At 44.8% G+C, this 24,247-nt stretch overlaps 1 protein-coding gene and 1 long non-coding RNA gene across 4 annotated transcripts in view; both read left to right on the forward strand.

Moving 5' to 3' along the window:
• TJP1 (tight junction protein 1) overlaps window positions 1-24,247 on the forward strand; it is a 259,393-nt gene that overhangs the window by 81,196 nt on the left and 153,950 nt on the right. The window lies entirely within an intron of this gene.
• The window catches only part of LOC147349500 (uncharacterized), a 32,424-nt gene continuing 23,214 nt past the window's right edge, over window positions 15,038-24,247 (forward strand). The window contains exon 1 of the long non-coding RNA XR_015149874.1: window positions 15,038-15,482. This is a non-coding gene — a long non-coding RNA (uncharacterized LOC147349500). The remainder of the gene's footprint in view (window positions 15,483-24,247) is intronic.

The following is a 24,247-nucleotide window of genomic DNA, read 5'->3' on the forward strand; positions in this document are numbered from 1 at the left end:
GATAGAAGGATGGGTGGGGACTAACGGGTGGGGATGGAATGATGAGGACTTGCACGGTTCAGGTATTGTCAGCCTCTAGCAGAGCAAAGCGGAGAAGGTGATGGCACCCCACTCCAGTACTCTTGCCTAGAAAATCCCATGGACAGAGGAGCCTGGTAGGCTGCAGTCCATGGGGTCACAAAGAATTGGACATGACTGAGCAACTTCACTTTCCCTTTTCACTTTGATGCATTGGAGAAGGAAATGGCAACCCACTCCAGTCCAGTGTTCTTGCCTGGAGAATCCCAGGGATGGGGGACCCTGGTGGGTTGCCGTCTATAGGGTCACACAGAGTCCGACATGACTGAAGCGACTTAGCAGCAGCAGCAGAGCAAAGAGCCATTTTATTTCAGCAGAGATGAGGTTATTCAAAACAGCAGTGGAATCACCTTTTGCGACAAGCACCCTGGTGGCCCTGAGACAAGTGCAGGGAGCAGAGGAGGAGAGTGTTCTCTGTGGAGGAAAGGAGGAGGCTGGGAGGGGCTGTTTGAAACAGAGGTCACTGCAGGGAAACCGGAGTGCAGCGTGAGGGGCTTCCCCAGGGCCACAGGCCGGGGACCTTGCGGGCTGGGCCAGCGCCCTCCTTCCTGGTTTCCTGACTGCAGTTCTGAGTAAGATTTCCTTTACACATGTTCACAGTCCTGATGGTAAATCCTTGACTCTATTGCTGTGAAATGATTTGGCCAAACCCTGACGGATTTCGCAAAATAACCTCTAAGAGACTCTGAGTGGAGCACCTGCCTGAGTCAGCACCTCTTCCCCCTTCAGGACGAGGCAGTTGTGTATGTAGTCACCAGTTTTGCCAGGTCACCTATGGTGATTCATACCCTGGAATACAAGCATTTAAAATGGGTTATATTAGTGTATTAGGAGTTTAACAACAGTCCCTTTATTCTTCCTCTGCCCATTAAACATAATCACAACATTAATGTGGATCAAAGTGAACATGTTTCTGTATGTTTTATGATGAGCGTACTGTGCAGATTCACTGTTGTTCTAGGTCACGCGTCAGCAAACCTCTGTAACGAACAGACAGCATATACTTTAGGCTTTGTGAACCAAGCATGGTGTCTGTAGTATATTCTTTTTTTTAATTAACCCTTTAAAATAATAAAACACCATTCTGAGCTCTGGTTCTCAGCTTGTAGTTTGCTGACCCCCTGTTCTAGATTAAAAGAGTTCTGTAATTCAGCTATCATCTCTTAAAGGATATGAAGAAAAAAAAAAGAAAAATGGATCATAGAAACTAACAAGTAGTAATTAAAGTTTTAAAAAATTAGGATTATTTAATGTAGAGTAGGTTAGAGATGATTATTGTTTTTTATATGGCAACTTTATTGCGATATTGACATAAAATACAGTTCACCTGTTTAAAGTATACATTTCAGTGGTTTTTAACATTCTGACAGAGTTATGCAGCTCCCACTTCAGTCTAATTTTAAAATCTTTTTCATCACCTGCCTCATCAGTAGTCACTACCCACTAACCTCCCTGTTTGCCTCTGCCAGCCCCCCAAATACTGCTCAGTTGTGCCCTCCACTTGTGACACCATGGACTGTAGCCCACTAGGCTTCTCTGTCCATGGGATTTCCCTAGGAAGAGTACTGGAGTGGGTTGCCATTTCCTCCTCCAGGCATCTTTCCAATTTAGGAATTCAACCCGCATCTCTTGTCTCCTGGATTGGCAGATGGATTCTTTACCACCACCTGGGAAGCCCAAAAACAACCTTCAGAGAAGGTGAGACCTTACTTGCTGTGCTGTACTTAATCGCTCATGTCTGACTTTACCCTGCAGAACCATTAATCTATTTTCCATCTCTGTAGATTTATTGGTTTCCACCACTCCAGTACTCTTGCCTGGAGAATCCCAGGGATGGGGGAGCCTGGTGGGCTGCCATCTATGGGGTCGCACAGAGTCAGACACGACTGAAGTGACTTAGCAGCAGCAGCAGCATTTCATATTAATGGAGCAGTATATTCTCTGTATGCAGGTCAGGAAGCACCAGTTAGAACTGGACATGGAACAACAGACTGGTTCCAAATAGGAAAAGGAGTATGTCAAGGCTATATATTGTCACCCTGCTTATTTAACTTATATGCAGAGTACATCGGAGAAGGCAATGGCACCCCACTCCAGTACTCCTGCCTGGAAAATCCCATGGATGGAGGAGCCTGGTAGGCTGCAGTCCATGGGGTCGCTAAGAGTCGGACACGACTGAGCAACTTCACTTTCACTTTTCACTTTCATGCATTGGAGAAGGAAATGGCAACCCACTCCAGTGTTCTTGCCTGGAGAATCCCAGGGACGGGGGAGCCTGGTGGACTGCCGTCTATGGGGTCACACAGAGTCGGACACGACTGAAGTGACTTAGCGGCAGAGTACATCATGAGAAACACTGGGCTGGATGAAGCACAAGCTGGAATCAAGATTGCCAGAAGAAATATCAATAACCAAAATGGCAACCCACTCCAGTATTCTTGCCTGGAGAATCCCATGAACAGAGGGGCTTGGTGGGCTACAGCCCACAGGTCGCAACTAGTTGGACATGACTGAGTGACTTCACTTTCACTGTCAGATATGTAGGCAACACCACCCTTATGGCAGAAGGTGAAGAAGAACTAAAGAGCCTCTTGATGAAATTGAAAGAGGAGAGTGAAAAAGTTGACTTAAAGCTCAACATTCAGAAAACTAAGATCATGGCATCCGGTCCCATCACTTCATGGCAAATAGATGGGGAAACAGTGGCTGACTTTATTTTTCTGGGCTCCAGAATCACTCCAAATGGTGATTGCAGCCATGAAGTTAAAAGACGCTTACTCCTTGGAAGGAAAGTTATGACCAACCTAGACAGCATATTAAAAAGCAGAGACATTACTTAGTCAACAAAGGTCTGTCTAGTTAAGGCTATGGTTTTTCCAGTGGTCATGTATAGATGTGAGAGCTGGACTATAAAGAAAGCTGAGTGCTGAAGAATTGATGCTTTTGAACTCTGGTGTTGGAGAAGACTCTTGAGAGTCCCTTGGACTGCAAGGAGATCCAAGCAGTCCATCCTAAAGGAGATCAGTCCTGGGTGTTCATTGGAAGGACTGATGCTGAAGCTGAAACTCCAATACTTTGGCCACCTGATGTGAAGAGCTGACTCATTTGAAAAGACCCTGATGCTGGGAAAGATTGAGGGCAGAAGGAGAAGGGGATGACGGAGGATGAGATGATTGGATGGCATCACTGACTCAATGGACGTCGGTTTGGGTAGACTCCAGGAATTGGTGATGGACAACCAACCAAGTTGGTTGCAAATGACTTCTTTCTCTCTTTTCTTATAGGTAATAGTATATATGTACCACATCTTCTTTATCCGTTCACCTGTTGATGGACTCTGAGGTTGCTTCCATGTCTTGGCTATTGTAAATAATGCTGCTGTAAACATTGGGGTACGTGTGTCTTTTAAAATTAGAGTTTAAAAAAATAAAATAAAATTAGAGTTTAGTCTTTTCTGGTGAAGAAGGCAATGGCGCCCCACTCCAGTGCTCTTGCCTGGAAAATCCCATGGGCAGAGGAGCCTGGTGGGCTGCAGTCCATGGGGTTTGATAGGAGTCGGACATGACTGAGCGACTTCACTTTTCACTTTCATGCATTGGAGAAGGAAATGGCAACCCACTCCAGTGTTCTTGCCTAGAGAATCCCAGGGACGGGGGAGCCTGGTGGGCTGCCATCTATGGGGTCAGATATGACTGTAGCAACTTAGCAGCAGCAGCAGCAGCAGTAGTAGTCTTTTCTGGATATATGCCCAGGAGTGGGATTGCTGGATCACATGGTAATTCTGTTTTTAGTTTTCTGTGGAGCCTTCATACTCTTCTCCATAGTGGTTGTACCAACTTACACTCCCACCAGTAGTGTGGGAGGTTCCCTTTTCTCCACACCCTCTCCAGCATTTATTATTTGTAGATTTTTTGATGGTAGCCATTTTGAACAATGTGAGGTGATACCTCATTATAGTTTTGATTTGTGTTTCACTAATGATTAGCGAAGTTAAGCATGTTTTATTTGCCTGCCAGCCATCTGTATGTCTTCTTTGGAGAATGTCTACTTAGGTCTTCTGCCCATTTTTTTTTCATTGGACTGTTTGTTCTTTTCATACTGAACATTGATATATCGCTCAGTCATGTCTGACTCTTTGCGACCCCATGGACTGTAGCCTACCAGGCTTCTCCGTCCATGGGATTCTCCAGGCAAGAATACCGGAGTGGGTTACCATTTCCTTCTCCAGGGGATCTTCCCGACCCAGGGATCGAACCCCGGTCTCCTGCATTGGAGGCAGATGCTTTAACCTCTGAGCCACTAGGGAAGCCCATTGATATATTTTAGAAATTAAGCCCTTTTTGGTCACATAATTTACAAATATTTTCTTCCAGGTTGTAGGTTCTCTTTTCATTTTGTTTATGGTTTCCTGTGCTGTACAGAAGCTTGTAAGTTCAATTAGTTCATTTGTTTACTTTTATTATTCTTTCCATTAATCTAGGAGACAGATCCAAAAATAATATTGCTGCGGTTTATGTCAAAGAATGTTCTGCCTATGTTTTTCTCTAGGAATTTTATAGTATCTCATAAGATGTGTCTCATCTTACATTTAGGACTTTAATCCATTTTGAGTTTATTTTTGTGTATAGTGTTAGAGACTGTTCTAATTCCATTCTTTTACATGTAGCTGTCGAGTTCTCCCAGCACCACTTATTGAAGAGACTGTCTTTTCTCCACTGTATATTCTTGCCTCCTTTTTGTAGTTTAATTGACCAGTTTAATTCTTTTAATTGTAGTTTGAAAGGATGCTAGATGCATGGGTTTATTTCTAGGCTATCTGTCCTGTTCCATTGATCTATGTGTCTGCTTTTGTGCCAGTACCATACTGTTTTGATGACTGTAGCTTTGCAGTATAGACTGAAGTCAGGGAGCTTGATTCCTGCAGCTCTGTTTTTCTTCCTCAAGATTGTTTTGGCTATTTGGGGGTCCTTGTGTTTCCATACAAAGAAAAAAATGTTTTGTTCTAGTTGTGTGAACAATGCATTGGTAATGTTAATAGATTGCTTTCAGTGGCACAAAGATCTAACTGATGGCATTAAAAAGTAAGCAAATAGTGGAGAGGCTGTACTTGTATTCCTTTATGATGGTCTGTGAAAGTGTTAGTTGCTCAGTCGTATCTGACTCTTTTGCAACCCCATGGACTGTAGCCCTCCAAGCTCCTCTCTTCATGGGATTTCCCAGGCAAGAATACTGGAGTGGGTTGCTAATTCCTTCTCCAGGGGATCTTTCCCACACAGGGATCGAAACTGGGTCTCCACATTGCAGGCAGATTCTTTACTGTCCTTGCACCCAGGGAAGCCCCTTATGATGGCCTGTTCTCCTTAATTCTCATTTTGTCTCAGCTGGCTTGTCACAGTTATTTTATTTTAAATGATATGAGAAAGGTTTCATTTCCTTGGCAGTAGAATGCTGTCGTGTTGTTGGTTTTTACATGGAGTGGGGGACTCAGGGTGGGCAGGGGATCAGGGCCACTGTGTAACCCACTGTGGAGCTTTTGTTCTCCTAAATAGGGAATGCAGGTGTGTCTAGGGACTTTGCTGGTGGTCCAGTGGTTAAGAACCACCTTCCAATGCAGGGTGCACAGGCTTGATCCCTGGTTGAGGAACCAAGATCCCACATTCTGTGGGGCAACTAAGCTTGCATGCCACAACTAGAGAGCCCAAGTGCCACAACAAAGAGCCACTGCAGCCAAATAAATATTTAGGGAAAAAAAGAGAAATGTATGTGAAGAGACGTCATGGGAGAGGCCAAAAGAGATAATGAAATTGGCAGGAACTTTTGAGGAGAAGGAGATATTTAACAGAAGAAATTAAAATTTTTTGCTACATGGTATATGGAAAAAGTGTTAATTTTGCTGACCTTTTCCCCGTGAAATCTTTGGTAAAATGACTATGACTTGATAATGCCTTGTGGTGCCAGGTCTCCCTGGAGGATGAGATGAGTTACTCTGTGTCACCTCAGAGCAGGAGGGGCTGGCCTGGCTGCTTTCCCAGAAAGCCTCCGTGGCTGCAGCTGCAGGAGGGCCTGGGGAGAGAGTAGACAGTGAGAGTCCCCATGTCCAGAGGGACTGCTGTCCTCACGGGACTTTTGCAGTTACTTGTGTTTATAGATGACATCCAGTTTATGGAGGTTATACTTTTAAAAGCTAGTTTTCCTTTTCCTTTTCAGTTTAAAAATCTTATTTCATTAATGAACTCAGTATTTTGCATAACATTAGACTAGTTGTCAATTAATTTTTTAGGGCTTCCCTCGTAGCTTAGTCAGTCAAGAATCTGCCTGCAGTGCAGGAGACCCATGTTCTATCCCTGGGTCGGGAAGATCCCCTGGAGAAGGACATAGCAACCCACTCCAGTATCCTTGCCTGGAAAATCCTATGCACAGGGGAGCCTGGTGGGCTGCAGTCCATGGGGTCGCAAAGAGTCGGGCATGACTGAAGGACTAACACTTTCACCTTTCAATTAATTTTCGTTAAATGGTCTTTCCCTCCAGTATTTTATACTACATTTGTGGGTTTAGTATATTTTATTTTTAAGCCTTTAAAATGTGTGACAGGCAAATTTACAATCCCAATAGAAAAACAAATCTCAAGCTAACATAATATGATAAACTATTAGTGCAGTAATCAGGTTATCTCAAACATAACAGTGTTATTTATAAACCTAATAGTTTACAGATGACAAGACCATTTGACAGGTCTTCTAAAATATCAAACATTTAAAAATTATTTATTTATTTTGGCTGTGCTGGATCTTTATTGCTGTGCAGGCTTTCTCTAGTTGGAAAGAGGAGACTAATCTCAAGATGCAGTGTGCAGGCTTCTCATTGCAGTGGCTTCTCTTGTTGCAGAGTACCAGCCTTAGGCATGTGGGCTTCAGTAATTGCAACACATGGGCTCAGTCATTGTGACACACAGGCTTACTTGCCCCATGGTATGTGGAATTTTCCCAGACCAGGGATTGAACCCATGCCCCTTGAATTGACAGGTGGATTCTTACTCATTGTGGTGTTGTTCACTTGCCAAGTCATACCTGACACTTTGTAACCCCGTGGACTGTAGCATGCCTGGCATCCCTGTCCTTTACTATCTCCTGGAGATTGCTCAAATTCATGTCCATTGAGTTGGTGGTACTATCTAACCATCTCATCCTCTGCTGCCCTCTTCTTTTGCCCTCAATCTTTCCCAGCATCAGGGTCTTTTCCAATGAGTTGGCTCTTCACATAACATGGTCAAAGTATTGGAGCTTCAGCTTCAGCATCAGTCCTTCCAACGAATATTCAGGGTTGATTTTCTTTAGGATCGACTGGTTTGATGTCGTTGCTGTCCCAGGGACTCTCAAGAGTCTTTTCTAGCATCACAGTTTGAAAGCATCATTTCTTCAACACTCAGCCTTCTGTATGGTCCAACTCTCACATCTGCATATGACTACTGGAAAAGCCATAGCTTTGGCTCTGTGTCGCTTTGTCGGCAGACTAACGTCTCTGCTTTTTAACGTGCTGTCTAGTTTGTTAGAATTTTCCCAGTGGGTTCATCAGTACCACTTTTCTAGATTCTATATATAGGTATGAATATAAAATGTTTGTTTTTCTCTTTCTTAGTTCATTCTGTGTAACAAGTTCTGGGTTCATTCACCTCAGTTCAGCTGATTCAGACTTGTTCCCTTTTATGACCGAGTAATATTCCATTGTATGTACCACATCTTTATCCATTCATCTGTTGATGGACATCTAGCTTGCGTCCATGTTCTAACTAATATAAATACTTCTGCAGTGAACATTGGAGTACATGTATCTTTTCTGATTATGATTTTCTCAGAGTGTATGCCCAGTAGTGCGATTGCTGGGTCATATGGTAGTTTTATTCCTAGTTTTTTAAGGAATCTCCATAGTGTTCTCCATAATGTCTGTATCAATTTACATTCCTACCAACAATGCAAACAGGTCCCCTTTCTCCACATCCTCTCCAGCATTTATTGTTTCTGCTGCTGCTGCTGCTAAGTCACTTCAGTCGTGTCCGACTCTGTGCGACCCCATAGACGGCAGCCCACCAGGCTCCCCTGTCCCTGGGATTCTCCAGGCAAGGACAATGGAATGGGTTGCCATTTCCTTCTCCAATGCATGCACACATGCTAAGTCGCTTCAGTCGTGTCCAACTCTGTGTGACCCTATGGACAGCAGCCCATCAGGTTCCTCTGTCCACAGGATTCTTTAGGCAAGAATACTGGAGTGGGTTGCCATTTCCTTCTCCATTATTGTTTCTAGATTTTCTCAATTTAAAAAAAACAGGCGGAAGACCTGAACAGACATTTTTCCAAAGAAGACATACAGATGGCCAATAAACACATGAAAAGGTACTCAACCTTGCTCATTATTAGAGAAATGCAAGTCAATACTACAGTGAGGAATCAACTCACACCAGTCAGAATGGCCATTGTCGCCAAATCTCATTTCTTTCTTGGGACTGATTACCTAGCCCGAGAAGTGGATTTGCTCCCTCTTGGTCCCAAGGAGCAGGAGTGCTTGGCTTTGGTGAGCACGTTTTCTGGCCATTTTTCAGTTCCTTCTGCTCCCTCCCTGGCTTCCCCATTCTCCTGCTTTCTTGTCAGGCTTTTAGCCCCATGTTTAGTCCTTTCAGTAGCATCCCATTGCATTTGATCTTCTTCTAGTGTTTCTGTCGGGGTGTCACTCTAATGACAGGAGTGAAAACGCACACAGGTAGTGTTGGAATTCTGGGCACGCTGGACTAGAATAGTTCGTTATGGAATGTATTGGGTGGGCCAAAAGGTTCCATTTTTTCCATGAGGTGCTCTAGTAGTGCTTTTGTCTTTAACTTCATTTGAAATAGTTTTTTAGATTGTATTCTGTGAGCTGTCATATTAATATGCATTTTTTAAAAAACTTATCAAAATTGGTGAATTTTTGTGTAACCATTTTAATAGTGAAAATAGAAGAAAAAAGCAACATTTTCAGCATATTATGCTTAATTATTTCAAGAGAGGTATAGGACTTCCCTGGTGGTCCAGTGGTTAAGAGTTTACCTACCAATGCAAGGGACATGGGTTTGATCCCTGGTCCGGGAAGATCCCACATGCCTTGAAACAGCTAAGCCTGTGTGCCACAACTACTGAGCCTGAACTCTGGAGCCCATGAGGTGCAACTATTGAAGCATAAGTGCACTATTTCCCATATCCTCTGCACTGAGAAGCCTGTACACTGCAATGAACAGCCCCTGATTGCTGTAAGTAAAGAAAGCCTGTGTGTAGCAGCAAAGACCCAGCTCAGTCAAAAATTAAGTAAGTAATTAAAAACAAAAAGGTAAACACAAAAAACAAATGTGCAGTGTGTGGAGAAAGTGTCCAAAGTGGTTTGTGAAGTTTCATGCTGGAGACTGCTCGTGGGTGATACTCCATGGTCAGGTAGACCGATTGAAGTTGATAGAGATCAAATTGAGACATTAATTGAGAACAATCAACATTATACCACAGAGGAGATAGTTGACATACTCAAAATACTCAAATTAAATGTTAAAAATTACTCGCACCAGCTTGGTTATGTTTATCACTTTGATGTTTGATTTCCACATAAGCAGGAAAAACCCTTGACCATATTTCTACATGCAATTCTCTGCTTAAACTTAACGAAACCGTTCCATTTTAAAAAACAAATTGTCACGGGCAATAGAAAGTGGATACTGTACAATAATGTGGAATGGAAGAGGTTGTGGGGCAAGTGAAATGAACCACCACCAACCACAACAAGGCCAGTCTTCATCCAAAGAAGGTGATGTGTATATGGTGGGATTGGGAGGGAGTTTTCTTATGAGCTCCTAGAAAACCAAATGATTAATTCCAACAAGTACTGCTCCCACTTAAACCAACTGGAAGCAGCACTGGACAAAAAGCATCCAGAATTAGTCAACAGAGAATGCATAATCTTCCATCAGGATAACACAAGATCATGTGTTCCTTTGATGACCAGGCAAAAACTGTTACAGCTTGACTGGGAAGTTCTGATTCATTTGCCTTATTCACCAGATGTTGTACCTTTGATGCCCACTAATTTCAGTCTTTACAGAATTCTCCTAATGGAAAAAATTTCAATTCCCTGGAAGACTGTAAATCACCTGGAATGGTTCTTTGCTTAAAAAGATAAAAAGTTTGGGGAAGGTGGAATTATGAAGTTGCTTGAAAAATGGCAGAAGATAGTGGAAAAAACTGGAAAATTCTTAGAGATGAGAATACCAGACCATCTTATCCGTCTCCTGAGAAACCTGTATGCAAGTGAAGAAGCAACAGTTGGAACCAGACATGAAACAACTGACTGGTTCAAAATTAGGAAAGGAATATATCAAGTGTTTATATTGTTACCATGCTTATTTAAATTGTATGCGGAGTACATCATACAAAATGCTGGGCTGGATCAGCTACAAGCTGGAATCAAGATGCTGGAAGAAATACCAACAACCTAAGATTTGCAGATGATACCACTCTAATGACAGAAAGGGAAGAGGAATTAAAGAGCCTCTTGATGAGGGTGAAAGAGGAGAGTGAAAAAGCTGGCTTGAAACTCAACATTCAAAAAACTAAGATCATGGCATCTGCATCCATCACTTTATGGTAAATAGAAGGGGAAAAAGTGGAAGTAGTGACTTTTTATTTTCTTGGACCCCCAAATCATTGCAGACCGTGACTACAGCCATGAAATTAAAAGATGCTTGCTCCTTGGAAGGAAAGATATGACAAATCTAGATAGTGTATTAAGAAGCAGAGACATCACTTTGCTGACAAAGGTCCATAGAGTCAAACCTATGGTTTTTCTAATAGTCATGTATGGATGTGAGAGTTGGACCATAAAGAAAACTGAGCTTTTGAGTTGTGGTGCTGGAGAGAGTCCCTTGGGCTCCAAGGAGATCCAACCAGTCAACCCTCATCCTAATCCTAGTTGTTTATCGTGGACCATGGTGCTGGTGCGTGTGTCACTTAGCTGATGTGTTACAGTGAGCGTACACTGAGAGTCAGCTGGCCTGCCATCTTGGACCTAGCAGGTTCTAATCCGTTTATGTCATGTCCTTGGGCTATGTCATTCTTTTAGAGCAGCAGGCCCCAACCATTCTGGCACAGGGACCAGTTTTGTGTAAGACAGTTTTTCCAAAGTGCAGTGGAGTTCATGCTCCTAGGAGAACCTAATGCTGTCACCACTGGTCTGAGAGGAGGCGGAGGCTCAGGCACTAACTCGAATGTGGTGGGGGGCAGCTGTACCTACAGATGAAGCTTTGCTCTCTTTCCCGAGGCTCACCTCCTGCTGTGAGGCCTAGGGTGGGGTCAGGGTCGGGAACCCATTTTAAAGGTTTTGCTTGGCCCCCTTCCTGTCTCATTCTCTACTCAGAGATTTTTTCCAGGCTGAGTAGGAGCGTTGACCCTGCCTGTCAGGAAGTAAAAATCTGAATGTCTGATCTAGGGGCCTTAGGGGCAGGATAGCTCCTTGTTTTAATCCATATGGGCTGGAATCCCCACATCATTGTTATCTGGATGTTATCTATCTCAGTAGCCTTCCTATGGGTCTTCTTGATGATGAAGCCCTTTCTGTAACAGCATCACAGCACAATAACTGTCTGTAAATGACAAAAAGACTTAAAAGTCACGATTAAATATTTGACTACAGTGTAATCGATAAAGAACCCTGATTACTAATGTGACAGCATTTTAAGATAACAACTAGAACTCTAGCATTATACCAGGACATATTCAAATTTTAGAAACCTCATATAATTTTTGGAAAGGCCATATTAATAATATTCATCCATACAGTATTTTTTTCTGAACTTTTTATTTTGCGTTGGAGTATAGCTGATTAACAGTGTTATGATAGTTTCAGTTGGACAGCAAAGAGACTCAGCTATATGTGTACATGTATCCATTCTCCCCCAAACTCCCCTCCCATCCAGGCTGCCATATAACACTGAGCAGAGTTCCTTGTGCTGCACAGTAGGTGCTTGTTGATTGTCCATTTTAAATATAACTATGTGGACATGTCCATCCTAAACTCCCTAATTGTTTCCTCCCCCATTCTTCTCCTGAGCAACCATAAGTTCATTCTCTAAGTCTGTGAGTCTCTGTTTCCTACAGTGTATTTTTAGGTAGGTTTTTCGCTCCTGTGATAATGCTCTCCATGTAATTTAACATACCAAATATAATACTACTTAAATATTTCTCTGAGATGCCTCAGGGGCCCTTGGAAGCATCCCAAAGTTAGTTGAAAGTCAAATAAGTTTGAATAAAATTTGTATTTGGAAAGTTTGTCAAAAATTTTGAAACCCTTGATCAAAGACCACGGTCACTTTGAGACAATACTTATTTCTTAACCAAAGTTACAGGACATCTCAAAAGTAAATTCAGATCATTTAAAGGCAAAGAAAGTCCACACAATCGGTTATCAAAAACAGCATTCCGAGAAAACTTTATTCTCTTACCAGAAAGAAAATCAAACCGAAGTCTTACTTTACCTTATTTCCAACAGAATCCATTTACCCAACTGAATTCAATCCAGTCTTAGAAAATCCTGATCCAGCAAACTCTTTTCAGCATTTTTTCACAGGCAGGGTCTTGTCCCCCGATGCCCACCCCCACCTCTCATTCAGTTCACTTTGTCCAAAAGCTGCAGCCCCATGATGTCCACACTGGGCAGTGCGTGAGCTGGTGAGCTGAGTTCTCGCTGCCCTTGCTGGCCAGCCATCCTGCTGCCCTGGCCAGCAGGGCCTCCGTGTGTGAAGTCTTTCTTGATCACCTGAATCAGGAGGAGAGCGAGCTGCCTAGAAGCCCTAGGTCCCTGTAGTCAGCCTGCTCCTGCTGTGTTTATTGCAGGCTATGGGAATTGTGCTTCTATGTGTAAATATCTCCTCTCTGCTCAGTTGTAAACTCCTTGAGGGCACTGCTGTGACAGTGGTGCCTGTAACATCTGGGTATTCAGTAAAGTTTGTGGAACGAGAAAAGCCTGGATGTCCCTGTGAGGCAGTGAAGAGAAGGTACATGTCTGTTCTCCTGTCTACGTTTGGTGTTTAGTGAGTGTTCTAGTAGGGCTTCCCACGTGACTTAGTGTAAAGAGCCCGCCTGCCAATGCAAGAGACTCAGGAGACGCGGATTCAACTCCTGGTTTGGAAAGATCCTCTGGAGTAGGAAATGGTAACCTAATCTAGTATTCTTGCCTGGAGAATTCCATGGACAGAGGACCCTGGTGGGCCTCAGTCCCTGGGGTCGCAAAGAGTTGGACACTGAGCACACAGGCGTATGCATGACATGAGTGTTCTAGTTCAGAGTTGGTGTGGTGTTGTGATTATTGGATTACATTCTGCTCAACTCGCCACTCTAACCTTGGACAGCCTGGATTGGAGTTTCTGTGTTTGAAAAGGTCCTCAGAATTCAGTGTAGAAAAGAATGAAATAGGTACTTATTAAAACTGTGGACACCTGGACTCTGCCCTCTGAGACTTGCCGGGCTGCAGGGCTGAGCCGTGTAAGTACATCCACTTCCCCACCCCAGCCACATGTGAGGAGAACCACTGAGCAAGGTGACCTCTGTGGTGTCTCCAGCTCTGTTTTTAAAGGACACTTAGATAGGATGGACAGCTCTGTGAAGTTACTTTCTATCATCGGATGTTTAATTTCCTTTCCCTTTTGTGAGTTGGGTGCAGTCACAAGCACAGATAATGAGCGTGTGCCTCATTTAGTAGAAAAGGCATGTTTTCAGATCCTCTGCAAGGAGGGAGCAGTCAGTAGGGTGGCCGTTGCAGCAAGGAAACCCCATGTAGCTTTTGGCCTAAAGGCTTTTTCCCGAGAACTTTACCTTTCAAGAGTTTCCATATTTATCATCTGTTCACTTTATTAACACATTACAGCAAGTCCCCTACCTATGAACCTTCAAGTTGTGAACTTTGAAAGATGCGAATGTGCATTCCATCAATGTCAGATGTGAGTGAAACTGCAGCTTGCCCTCCATCTCCTGTTGCTGACGACCCTTCAGCTCCACCATCTCCTACCTCCTCTCCCTCCTCCAGTCAGTAACTCTTCTTGCCTGTTCACTCAATGCCAGCCCCTGTGTGCCAGCTGCTGTACTGTACTCCTGTACTTTTCAATGTACTGTACTGTAGGATTAAAAATGTTTTATTTTTTGTGTTTGTTTCTTTATTATGTATTATTTGTGTGGAAAGTATTATAAACTATTACAGTACTGTACTATAGAGCCGATTATGTTAGTTGGGTACCTAGGCTAACTGTTGGACTTAGGACGATTGTGCTCTCAGAATGGAACTCATTCACGTATAGGGGACTTTACAAATATAGCCATGGACCACGGTTTTAATAATTTCACCCCCAAACATATGAGGCAATCAAGCTTCATGTATAATTTGTCTTGTCCTTCATTTCATTGAGCTGTAAATATTTGATGAATAGAATATATGCACACATTCTAAAAGATTTATATAGTCACTGTTCTTTAAAATGCAATTCTTTTATCACTAGGTTTTTTCCTCTGGAAAAGAAAGGAAGAAAAAGCCTTATATTTAGAGGCAGAAATGAAACCCTTTCTCAAAGTACCTCTTTTTCTTCTGTGTTACATGGTCATTGTATTAAATGGCACTGATAGAATAAATGATGTCAGGATTAAAAGGGAAAACCCCACCATTGTACCACTGAAAAGTTGTGTGTGGGGGCTGTAAGGAGATGGGTTGCTGCAAGGAATGTGTGAGATTGTTGTGTCATCTTATGCCTCAGTCATGAATCACAAGTTGTCCTGGACTGAGAAGAAAATAGAGGTTGTTTAGTAATATGAACAGTTCAGAATGACAGAGAACACAGAGAGGGACGGTCTGCATTCCCTGCATTCTCGGGCATTGTGCACAAGCCGCCTCAAGCCCCGCCCTGAGAGTTGCCCTTGCAGGCTGTCCAGGGCCACAGGAAGTGGACCCAGCATTCTCTTAAGTCCTCAGGCAAGCCCACCGCTTGAAAGAGATGTTTTTTCTTTTATTAGATTCTAAGTTGAATTTCTTTGACATTAGTTGGAGGAAGCAGGTAGACTTCAGTGGGCTGTAGACTGTATTCCACATGCTGGGGTCTCTGCATCTTAGCATTGGAAGCAGATTTACCAGACTGTCTTTCCCAGCGGGAGCAGAAGTCCTGGAACTCAAGGAGAGGCATGTCTTTTCATTAATTACATCAGTTCTTTCACAACCATTTTGAAAGAGTTTGAGTGCCTTAGTCATGTGAGCACTCCTCCCACTGAAGCCCTAGGAGTGGCAGCATCAGAAAGCTGAAAGAAGCCCCGACAGCAGTCAGGAGGCATTCCACAGTGATGACGTCGCCACTGGACAAGGAGGTTGGTCTGATCTTGGGTCTGTTTGCTTTTCCTAGTGACTTAAAATCCCTCCACCAGATTGATCCAACAGGTTTCCTTGTGGTTAGTGTTTTAACCTTTATTGGTCACATGAATTGTACCTGTGATTGTGATTGTGGGGAAGGTGGTTAGGTGGGGTGGGGGGTGGGGCGGAGGTGGAACTTTGTGGATGGTTGCTCTTCAGCTTTAATCCACCACCTAAATCTCTTGGGGATTTTGTATTTAAGCCCAGTTACAACTTTAACTGTGGTCCCCCTCCCATCCTCTGTGCCTGATAACCACATGCCTCCTGGTCACTGTGTGGCCCCTTTCCTGCAGCCTGTTGAGTGCGTTGTTACCTAATGATTTAGGATGAACATCACAAAGTCATCTTGGAAAGGTTCTCCAGGTTCGACCAGGAAGTCTTTTCTTGCTAATGCTGGGGATGGGGACCGGAGAGTCATGTCATGTTCAAGGTCTGTGCTGTGGTGTATCTGTGAGTCCGCTGACACCTCTTTCCCCTCCCCCAAACCACAACACAGACAGACAAGCAGAGCACATGGTGGGACTTGGCCCGATGCAAGGGCTCACTTCCTTGGTCTGTTGGTCGGTGCTCTGGGGCAGCTTCAGGCCGGCTTGGGCTGAGGCAAGGGTGTCAGACTTTACTGTCCAGAAACACTTTTTAAATCTCACTGATTTATCTGGGAATTACTACTAAATATCCAAAGCTTCCTGAATAGGGGCGAAAGGTATGCAAGTTGTAGGTCAAATCTGCATCTGCTCTCACAACAGGAGATGAATTCTGGCTGGATAAAGCCTTTGTAGATGAGATGCTGTGTCTGTCAGTTTGTATCACCGCAGGTGAGCAGAGAAGGAAACCAAGCAGAAAGTCTGTTGCTTGTCCTTGGTTCAGCAGTGATGCTGGAAGGATGTGAGCGCAGGTAATGGAGCTCTAAAGCTTTACCTCCTTACCCACTGCATTGGACTACCTGGCTGCAAAGGATGCAAAAGACCATGGACAAGGTCACTGCTGTTTTTATTATTACAACTAGTATTATTGCTTTGTTATTAAAGACAAAAAAACCTGAATGTACATACACACAGAGAAATGGTTGAATCAACTGTTGCAGTTAATTGCACCAAGAAAGAAATAGTTGAGAATGTGGTGGAGACGAAATCAATAAATGTAGTAAAAGCTTGTGTAATTTTGAAATTGACTCTGTATTAATGAGACGTGATTGTTTTCTTAAAACAATAAACAATGTGTTTCAGCGTAACTCTGTAGTAAAAGCTTGTGTAATTTTGAAATTAACTCTATTAATGAGAAACAATTGTTTTCTTAAAACAATATTTAACATGTTTCAGAGTAGCTAACAAGATGAATGTGTTTGTGATACAGGGGCTGACTTTGTCACTTGGTCCAGATCACATGCGGATATTGGGGTCCTGTCCCTGAAATACCAGTAGGAAGAGGACTGGTGTTGATGCTGATGACCAGATGGCTTTGCCCAGAGACACATTTCCTAGAACACCAAGATTTAGTTTTAAATCACTGAAAATTGATTGGCCTAATTAAATCATTAATGTAGCATTAGAAATCTGTGGGTGTGCACTTAGTCACTCTGTCATGTCCAACTCTTTGTGACCCCGTTGACTGTAGCTCACCAGGCTCCTCTGTCTGTGAGGTTCTCCAGGCAAGAATACTGGAGAGTGGGTTGCCATTTCCTTCTCCAGGGGATCTTCTTGACCAGAGATCAAACCCATGTCTCCAGTGTTTCCTGCATTGGCAGGCAGATCCTTTACCACTGAGACACCTGGGAAGCCCATGAGAAATACACATCTAAGGAAAATACTCAAGAGAGGAAAAAAAGGCGGTGGAGAATCTGGCCCCAATGTGTTGGCCCTAGGGGAGGTGGTGAGTCCTGGAGACACCTTGAGGAGGTTGGGGGGGGCGGGGCGGGTGTGCAGCATGAGAGCAGGAGGGGACACAGATCAGCCCCAGGGCTTGTCTTCCTGCCTTTCTGAGATGCTGCTCGCCTGCTAACATGGTATTTGTTGTTCTCTTTATCCTGTTGTAACCCTTGTGTAGGAATGTGTGGGGGAGAGGGTGCTGGGGAGGCCAGGGCACTAGTCAACGTGCAGGTCACTTGCTCCGGTGCGTGCACGAACCCCCAGCCAGCCCTCCTCCCACACCAGTTTCCCTGCTGGCCCAGGCCGAACAGGAATGTTGTGCAAACAAATGCGGAAACAGAGACATACAAAAGGGAGACTGTTTTTCATTTCAGCCACTGACGTGCGTGATCAGAAATCACTCATGCTGTGGACTCTGTAATTGTGGGGACCTTTCAGAAGATGCCTGCAGAGACTTCCTCTAAGTGCTCATCTCTGCTCTAAGGACAGGTGGTGGTTGTAGACTCAACTGTGACCTGTTGTGTGAGATGAGAGTGTATCAGTACCTTAAGAGCAAAGTACTCATCTGAGCCTCCATCTCAACTCCTTCCAGGAGTTCGTGGATCTGGGCAAGTCCTGGCTGCCCGTGGAGATCAAGTCAGTTTACATTGCTCTCAATAAGTCACAATTTACTGGCTCTTAAGAAACCATACTTTTAGGTAAAACAGGCAAATTTTAATTTAAAAAGTGAAAGGATTTGTTTTTAAAAGAAATGATCTTCCAGTTTTATGTCCTGGAGTCAAATGTGAAGTCAAATCCTCTAAAATCTTCTACGCCTGTTATTACTTTACATGAAACAGTAAAAACAGTGAACCTTGATGAGAGGAAGGTCCTGAGCTAGTTAAGGTCAGGGTTGAGTGTGCCACACTGAAGCAGAGGGGGAATGGATGTACTGTACAGAAAAGCAGCAGAAGGAAGGGATGAGTGAGGTAACTTGAATGAACTGAAACTCCAGCTTTGTGAGTGCACTGGCTCCTTGGGCCTCTCATGTGTTTCTGTCCTCATAAATGTGTGGCTCTGCCCCTAGCAGGGTCCTGACCCCTCAGAGCAGGTATGAGGGGTTCTCACATTTGTATCCACAGGTACGCTGGGTGTCAGGATTGTGCTGAGTTCTCTGGAGGCCCAGTTCCCCTAGGGCACACGCTTACTGGGCCGGAGTGGAAGGTCAGCTTCAGTTCCACAGTGGTTGGCTGGACTTAGATGTGGCACTCCTTGCCTCTTGTGAGGGTCTGCGAGTGCCTGACAGGTGGGCACTTTGGGGGGCATCCACTTTAAGGAAGAGTTTCTTAAGTAACAGATCCCTTCAGTCTGGACAAGGTTTTGGGCTGCAGCCCCAGTGAGGAATAGACAGCAGTGAATGCTGCTTACCACCAAGAAAGGGAGTGGAAATCCAACTCCCTTTAATGTCGTTCTCATGGGTGTATTTGCTTTTTGTGATTGTAAAATGGTCCTGTTTTATACATATGCATGTCAGAATCAAGTAGGTAGTACTTTTATATGATGTTTGTGTGTGTAATACATACACATGTCGTTAGAAGCAGCAAGTATATTAATAGCTGTAATACTGGTGAAAAGTGTTGTGTCCGACTCTTTGTGAGCCCATGGACTATAGCCCTCCCTCTGTGCATCGGGTTCTCCAGGCAAGAATACTGGCGTGGGTTGCCATTTCTGATACAGCAGCTCGTTAAGCAGTCATGTTTAAAAGCCATTCCTCATTTAATAAGGAGCTGAATTGGACTTTTTGCCTCAAAAGCTCAACGATCAGATTTGCCAACAAATAAGAATGCTTAATCCTACATTTGTTGAAAAGGATGATTTTACTAGTTTTTACTGGTTTTAGAAAATTTCATTAACTTGGATTTTGAGAGACTGGCCATTCCTGGCTCATTGTAACGCCATTCTGTCAGCTCAGAAAGAGCATAGACAACAATTTGCTGAGGTTTCTCCTCTTTCATAATTGGGTACATTCCTGCCATGCCCTGGCATTGTCTCTGGCTGCTGCAGGCTGTGTCAGGGCTGCCGACAATTGCGCCCCGTGACTGGGGCATGCTGGTGGGGTCCCCCTCCTCCCCCTACTGCTCTTCGAGCAGCTTCCAGTGAGCTGAGGGCCTGATTGGTTCCAACAGCGCAGAGTGGGGACTTCGCTGGGCCCTGCAACCCCATCGGTGACACAAGGCCCACCCACCCTGCAGGCCATTCTCACCCATCACCCTCCTTCCCAGAGAGGAGCCAGGATGCAGGCCCCATGTGGCCTCAGAACAGGCCCTTCTTGTTTTATTCATGTGGCTGCACCCCCTCTCTGTCACTGCTGTGATGGTGGTGACACTGAGATGGGGACCCAAGGAGAATGTGGCCTGTCATCCCTGTCTGTGCATTAAGCGTCATGACCAGGACATCCCCATGGGTGGCACATTTTGGGGGAGAGGAGGAGGTGGCCAGGGAAAGCTGCCCTCCTTTCGGTCTCTTGTTTTGTTCTGATATGGACTTTGAGCCTCAGGGGTGGGAGCTTGTCCATTGCTGCACTGTGTGCAGCACTGATATATTTCTGTTCTCAGCAAAACATTCTCTGATGATCGGCAGTTGCATTTACGGTACAGGCCTTCTAGGTTTATCTGGAGCAGCATACCTTTGTGGTCCATCCCCTAGGAAGTGGCCAGGGTCTCGCTAGGCAGGTGGAGTCACCTTTACACCCTGCTGAGAGAAAGGGAGACCCGAGCTTGATATCTGCTCCATGAGAACATGGAAGCGTGACACTGAGGAAGCATACCAAGCATGGCAAATGTTGTTGTTCACTAAGTCATGTCTGACTCTTCGCAATCCTATGGACTGCAGCATGCCAGGCTTACCTGTCTTTCCCTGTCTCTCAGAGTTTGCTCACACTCTTATCCATTGTGACATCTAACCAACCATCTCATCCTCTGTTGTCGTCCCCTTCTCCTCCTCCTCCCTCAGTCTTTACTAACATCGGGGTCTTTTCTAGTAGTTGGATCTTCATGTCAGGTGGCCAAAACATTGGAGCTTCAGCTTCAGCATCAGTCCTTCCAATGAATATTCAGGGTTGCTTTCCTTTAGGATTGACTGGTTTGATCTCCTTGCTGTCCACGGGACTAGCAAACATTGCCTTCATCATAAGTGAACAGTCTTCTATATTCTGTCTATGTCTCTAATTTGATTTATTAGATTCTTTGTCTCTAATTTGACATTAGATTCTTTACTAGCTGAGCTACCAGGGAAGCCCAATTTGATTCATGAGAGGGGCCAACTCCCCAAACAGAGTAGTTTGCTTTCACACAGGATGGGTGGTGGCCACTGGGCCTGGGAGCAGGATCTACCTGTTTGATCTTCCCCTAGGTGTTTCTAGCTTCTAAATTAGGTTTTAACATCAAATGATGTCTCCTTTGAATCTGGGAACCACTAATATCCACAGTTAATGTTTTAAGCCTGAAAGACCGAGAAAATGTCACACACGTGTTTAGTATCATTGGCAAAAACACAGTGGGTTGGTCTGTTTGTAAAAGAAATTCCTTTGCCAAATAGACATGAAAAGAAAAACTCAAAGCTGCTGGAAGTTCCTGGGCTTGGGGCCTTGCCCCTCCCTGCCAGGGCCCCGAGTGTGTGTGCCTGTGGCTTCATGGGCACCTGCTCTTGCACAGCTTTCTTCCAGGCCCCACGCATCCTGTGAGGCCCATTTCAGTTTGCGTGGCAGGAGGGACTTGGCTCAGGAACTGGGAGACTCAATTGCTTGTGGAGGGTGAGATACCCCTAGAACCTGACCCAAAGTACCTACTTTCTCCAGGGTCTGAAACGTGTTTTGGTTACTCTATCCTTGAATTGTGCTTTGTTTATTTTTTCTGTTCTAGTCTGTGCTTTCATCTTTGTTTTCTATTTTAAATCTGAATGTGAATTTACAGTCCTTCATAATCATCTCTCTTTGAAACACAGTAAGGTGTAAGTCTAAAAAAAAGAGGTAGAACTCTTGAGAAAGTACAGAAAAAAAGATTTCGTCCCATAGTTGGACAGTGCAAGCACACTTATGCTCGCAGTATAAATTCCTCTCTAACCCTAGAACAGTCCAGAATTTGTAAGAGAAGTAACCAGCAGGGCTGAGGTGTTTCCGATGGAAAGTTAAGTGTTGTCCTGTGCCCTTCAGCTGCGGCCTCCTGGGTCCCCTGTGGTCACCGTCGCTGTCCACTTGGCCCCCAGCCTTCCTCCCCGCTTTGGTGCTGCTGTTGGGTTCAGACCTGCGCTCCTTCGAAAGACCTCAGAAATAGAGAAGCATTTCTGAGGTCTTCCATTCAAAGAAGCAGTGTAAAAGCACAGTCATTGTTTATTAACCTATTTGGTTTGCATTTCTCACATCTTAGAGCATGAAGTCTACTTCTGGGCTTATCACACCATGGGTACCTGCCGTTGTGCGATTGTTGTTGGATAGGAACCCACCCCAGACCTTGCTGACTTGTCTCTTGTTCACCTCGGTTCTCCCCAGGGTCTGCCCTGGGCTGGTGGTCAGCTGGGGTGGGGCAGGGCTCCTATGGACCTGGGCTGGGTGTCCACAATGCCTCTCGAGTGCCCTCTGGGTTGAGTGTCAGGCTTCCTCCCAGGGCAGGTGCCCCAGAGATGGAAGCTGCCAGGCTTCTTCAGAATTCAGCCTCAGAGGTCATAGGGCTCCACGTCACTGCATTCAGGAGGTGGGGGTATCCCTGTGGGAAGAACGTGGGGGTCGTGTGGGTGTCGCCCTTGGAGATTGGCCACCACAGCCAGAAAACCAGCGGCAGACACTTCCCTATTTCACAGTGCTCCTTAAGGTCATTACAGTCTGCTCATTTTACTGTTACTCTCACAAGACTGGAAGTTCCATCTCTCTCTGACTCCATTTCCTGCTTTGAGTTCTTTTTCAGAACTGTCAGGGAAACAGCCCCAGAGCTGGTTAACCTGAGCCTGGAGTCGTAGCTGGATGCTTCAGTTATTAGCTCTGAGTGAGGGCAGTGTCCTCTTTGTAGGAACTGCTTTCCTTTCCTTTATCAAGTGAAGACACTGAGCAGGATTCATTGGGACCTGCTGGGCACGGCGCCTCCCTGCCGCTGGAGCTACTAGCCCTCAGGTGGCTGGAGAAGGCCCTGCTGTGGGTAGAGGACCTGCCTTGCTGCCCCTGTGACCTGGGGCAGGTGGTCACACACGCATGGCCCTGATTTCCTCCCTTTGTTGTGTTAATTTCCCCATCCTTCCTTGTCCTTTTCCTTGCCCTCAGTGTAAAGTGATCCGTTCTGATCAGCAGGCAAGTGTGGATGACCAGTTTCTGGTGGGCAGCAGGCTCTGAGAGAACAGGCTTTTGCTCAGAAGGAGGGTCCCCTTCCTCATGTCCTGGGGGGACAGTCCTGGCTGGGAGTTGATAAGGGCATGTTATGTAAAATCTGGAGGGCAAGCCTTTCCCTTGTAGGTCAGCATTCCGCCGCCAGCTAGGAGGGCTAATCAGCAGCAGCATTTTCTGTGCTCATTCCAGAGAGTTTCCCGGGGGCTCGATAAATCTAGCAGCCTGTTTACAGGAACATGGTTATTTAACAAACTCGTCTCCAGAGCTTGAGTCTGTTTTCACCCCCATCTCGCCCAGCCTGCCCCTTGTGTGAGACCGTTACTGTCTACTCTTGCTGCTCTGTATATTATTGTAACATGGTTTTGCACCCTTAATATAAAAGTTGCTTTACACACCAGTCATGTTAAATTCGTTAGAGAACTATTGTAAAGTTCTTACTTTTTAGCCTCTCCCCTGTGTTTCAGTCCTGTCTCTCATCTGCCCACTTGTATTTCTAGCTAGCTAATTTAATTTGCCTTATTGACACGTTCACTCACCTGTTTGTTCATTTATTCCACAAATGTTACTTTGTATGCCTGGTGTGGGCTGTGTAATATTAGATAGGAAAGATGGGGCACTGGAGCCTGGTGAGGTGTCTGCACAGGGTGTCCGGGACTTTCGGGAGGGCCCCGACGGTGTCCGCGGTCATGGGGCTGAACCTGAGTGCAGGGTGTCTCCAGGGGACAGTACTGCTGCTGCTGCACCCTTGGCCCTAGAGCAGCTCTCTGAGGGGATGTGTGTGTAGGGCAGATTCTTTGTGGCCCAGGCGTGCTGAGATGGATGTTCTCTACATTTGGGTAAACATTGCCACAGTCCCCAGAAACACTGCATTTAATGTGTACTCCCCTCCATGGTGTCTCTCTGCTTCATTCCAGGCCCTCTCCACTGTTTGCAGTGTGAAGGGTAAAATGAACAGTGTCTCATTATTTGTTTTACCTCTTTAAATATGTGTGAAGTCAAGCATCTTCTGATTTTTGTTTTTGAGATGTGTATTTCTCTTCCCATGAATTTTCTGATACCTTCCCCATTATTCTGTTGCTTTATTTATTTTTGTCCATATGAGCACTTTCTAAAATAAGGAGGTTACCCTTTGTGTCTTGTCACTAATGTCTTCCCTGTTTGTTGTTTGGTTCTGAGGTTATGTCCTGCCCAAAAAGAGACCATTCTTCCGGCCTTGAGATGATGCACATCCTCACTGTTCTCCCAGGCTTCCTCTTATGCTTCGTGTTTGCATCATTAGAACCTTTGATTTGTCTAAGATTAATTGTGGTGTAAAGCATGAGGGAGTCTGGCTTTGTTTTTTCCAGATAGCTTCCTGGTTACATTTACACACGTTGATTGAGTGATCTTTTATTTATTTATTTGACTGCATGGGGTCTTAGTTGTGGCATGTGGGTGGTAGTTCCCTGACCAGGGGTCAACCCAAGCCCCCTGCATTAGGAGTGAGAGTCTTAGCCACTGTACTACC

Source organism: Bos grunniens, chromosome 21, assembly GCF_055505025.1.
Source record: "Bos grunniens cultivar Pamir isolate PY7600 chromosome 21, Bosgru_T2T1.0, whole genome shotgun sequence".
NCBI lineage: Eukaryota > Metazoa > Chordata > Mammalia > Artiodactyla > Bovidae > Bos > Bos grunniens.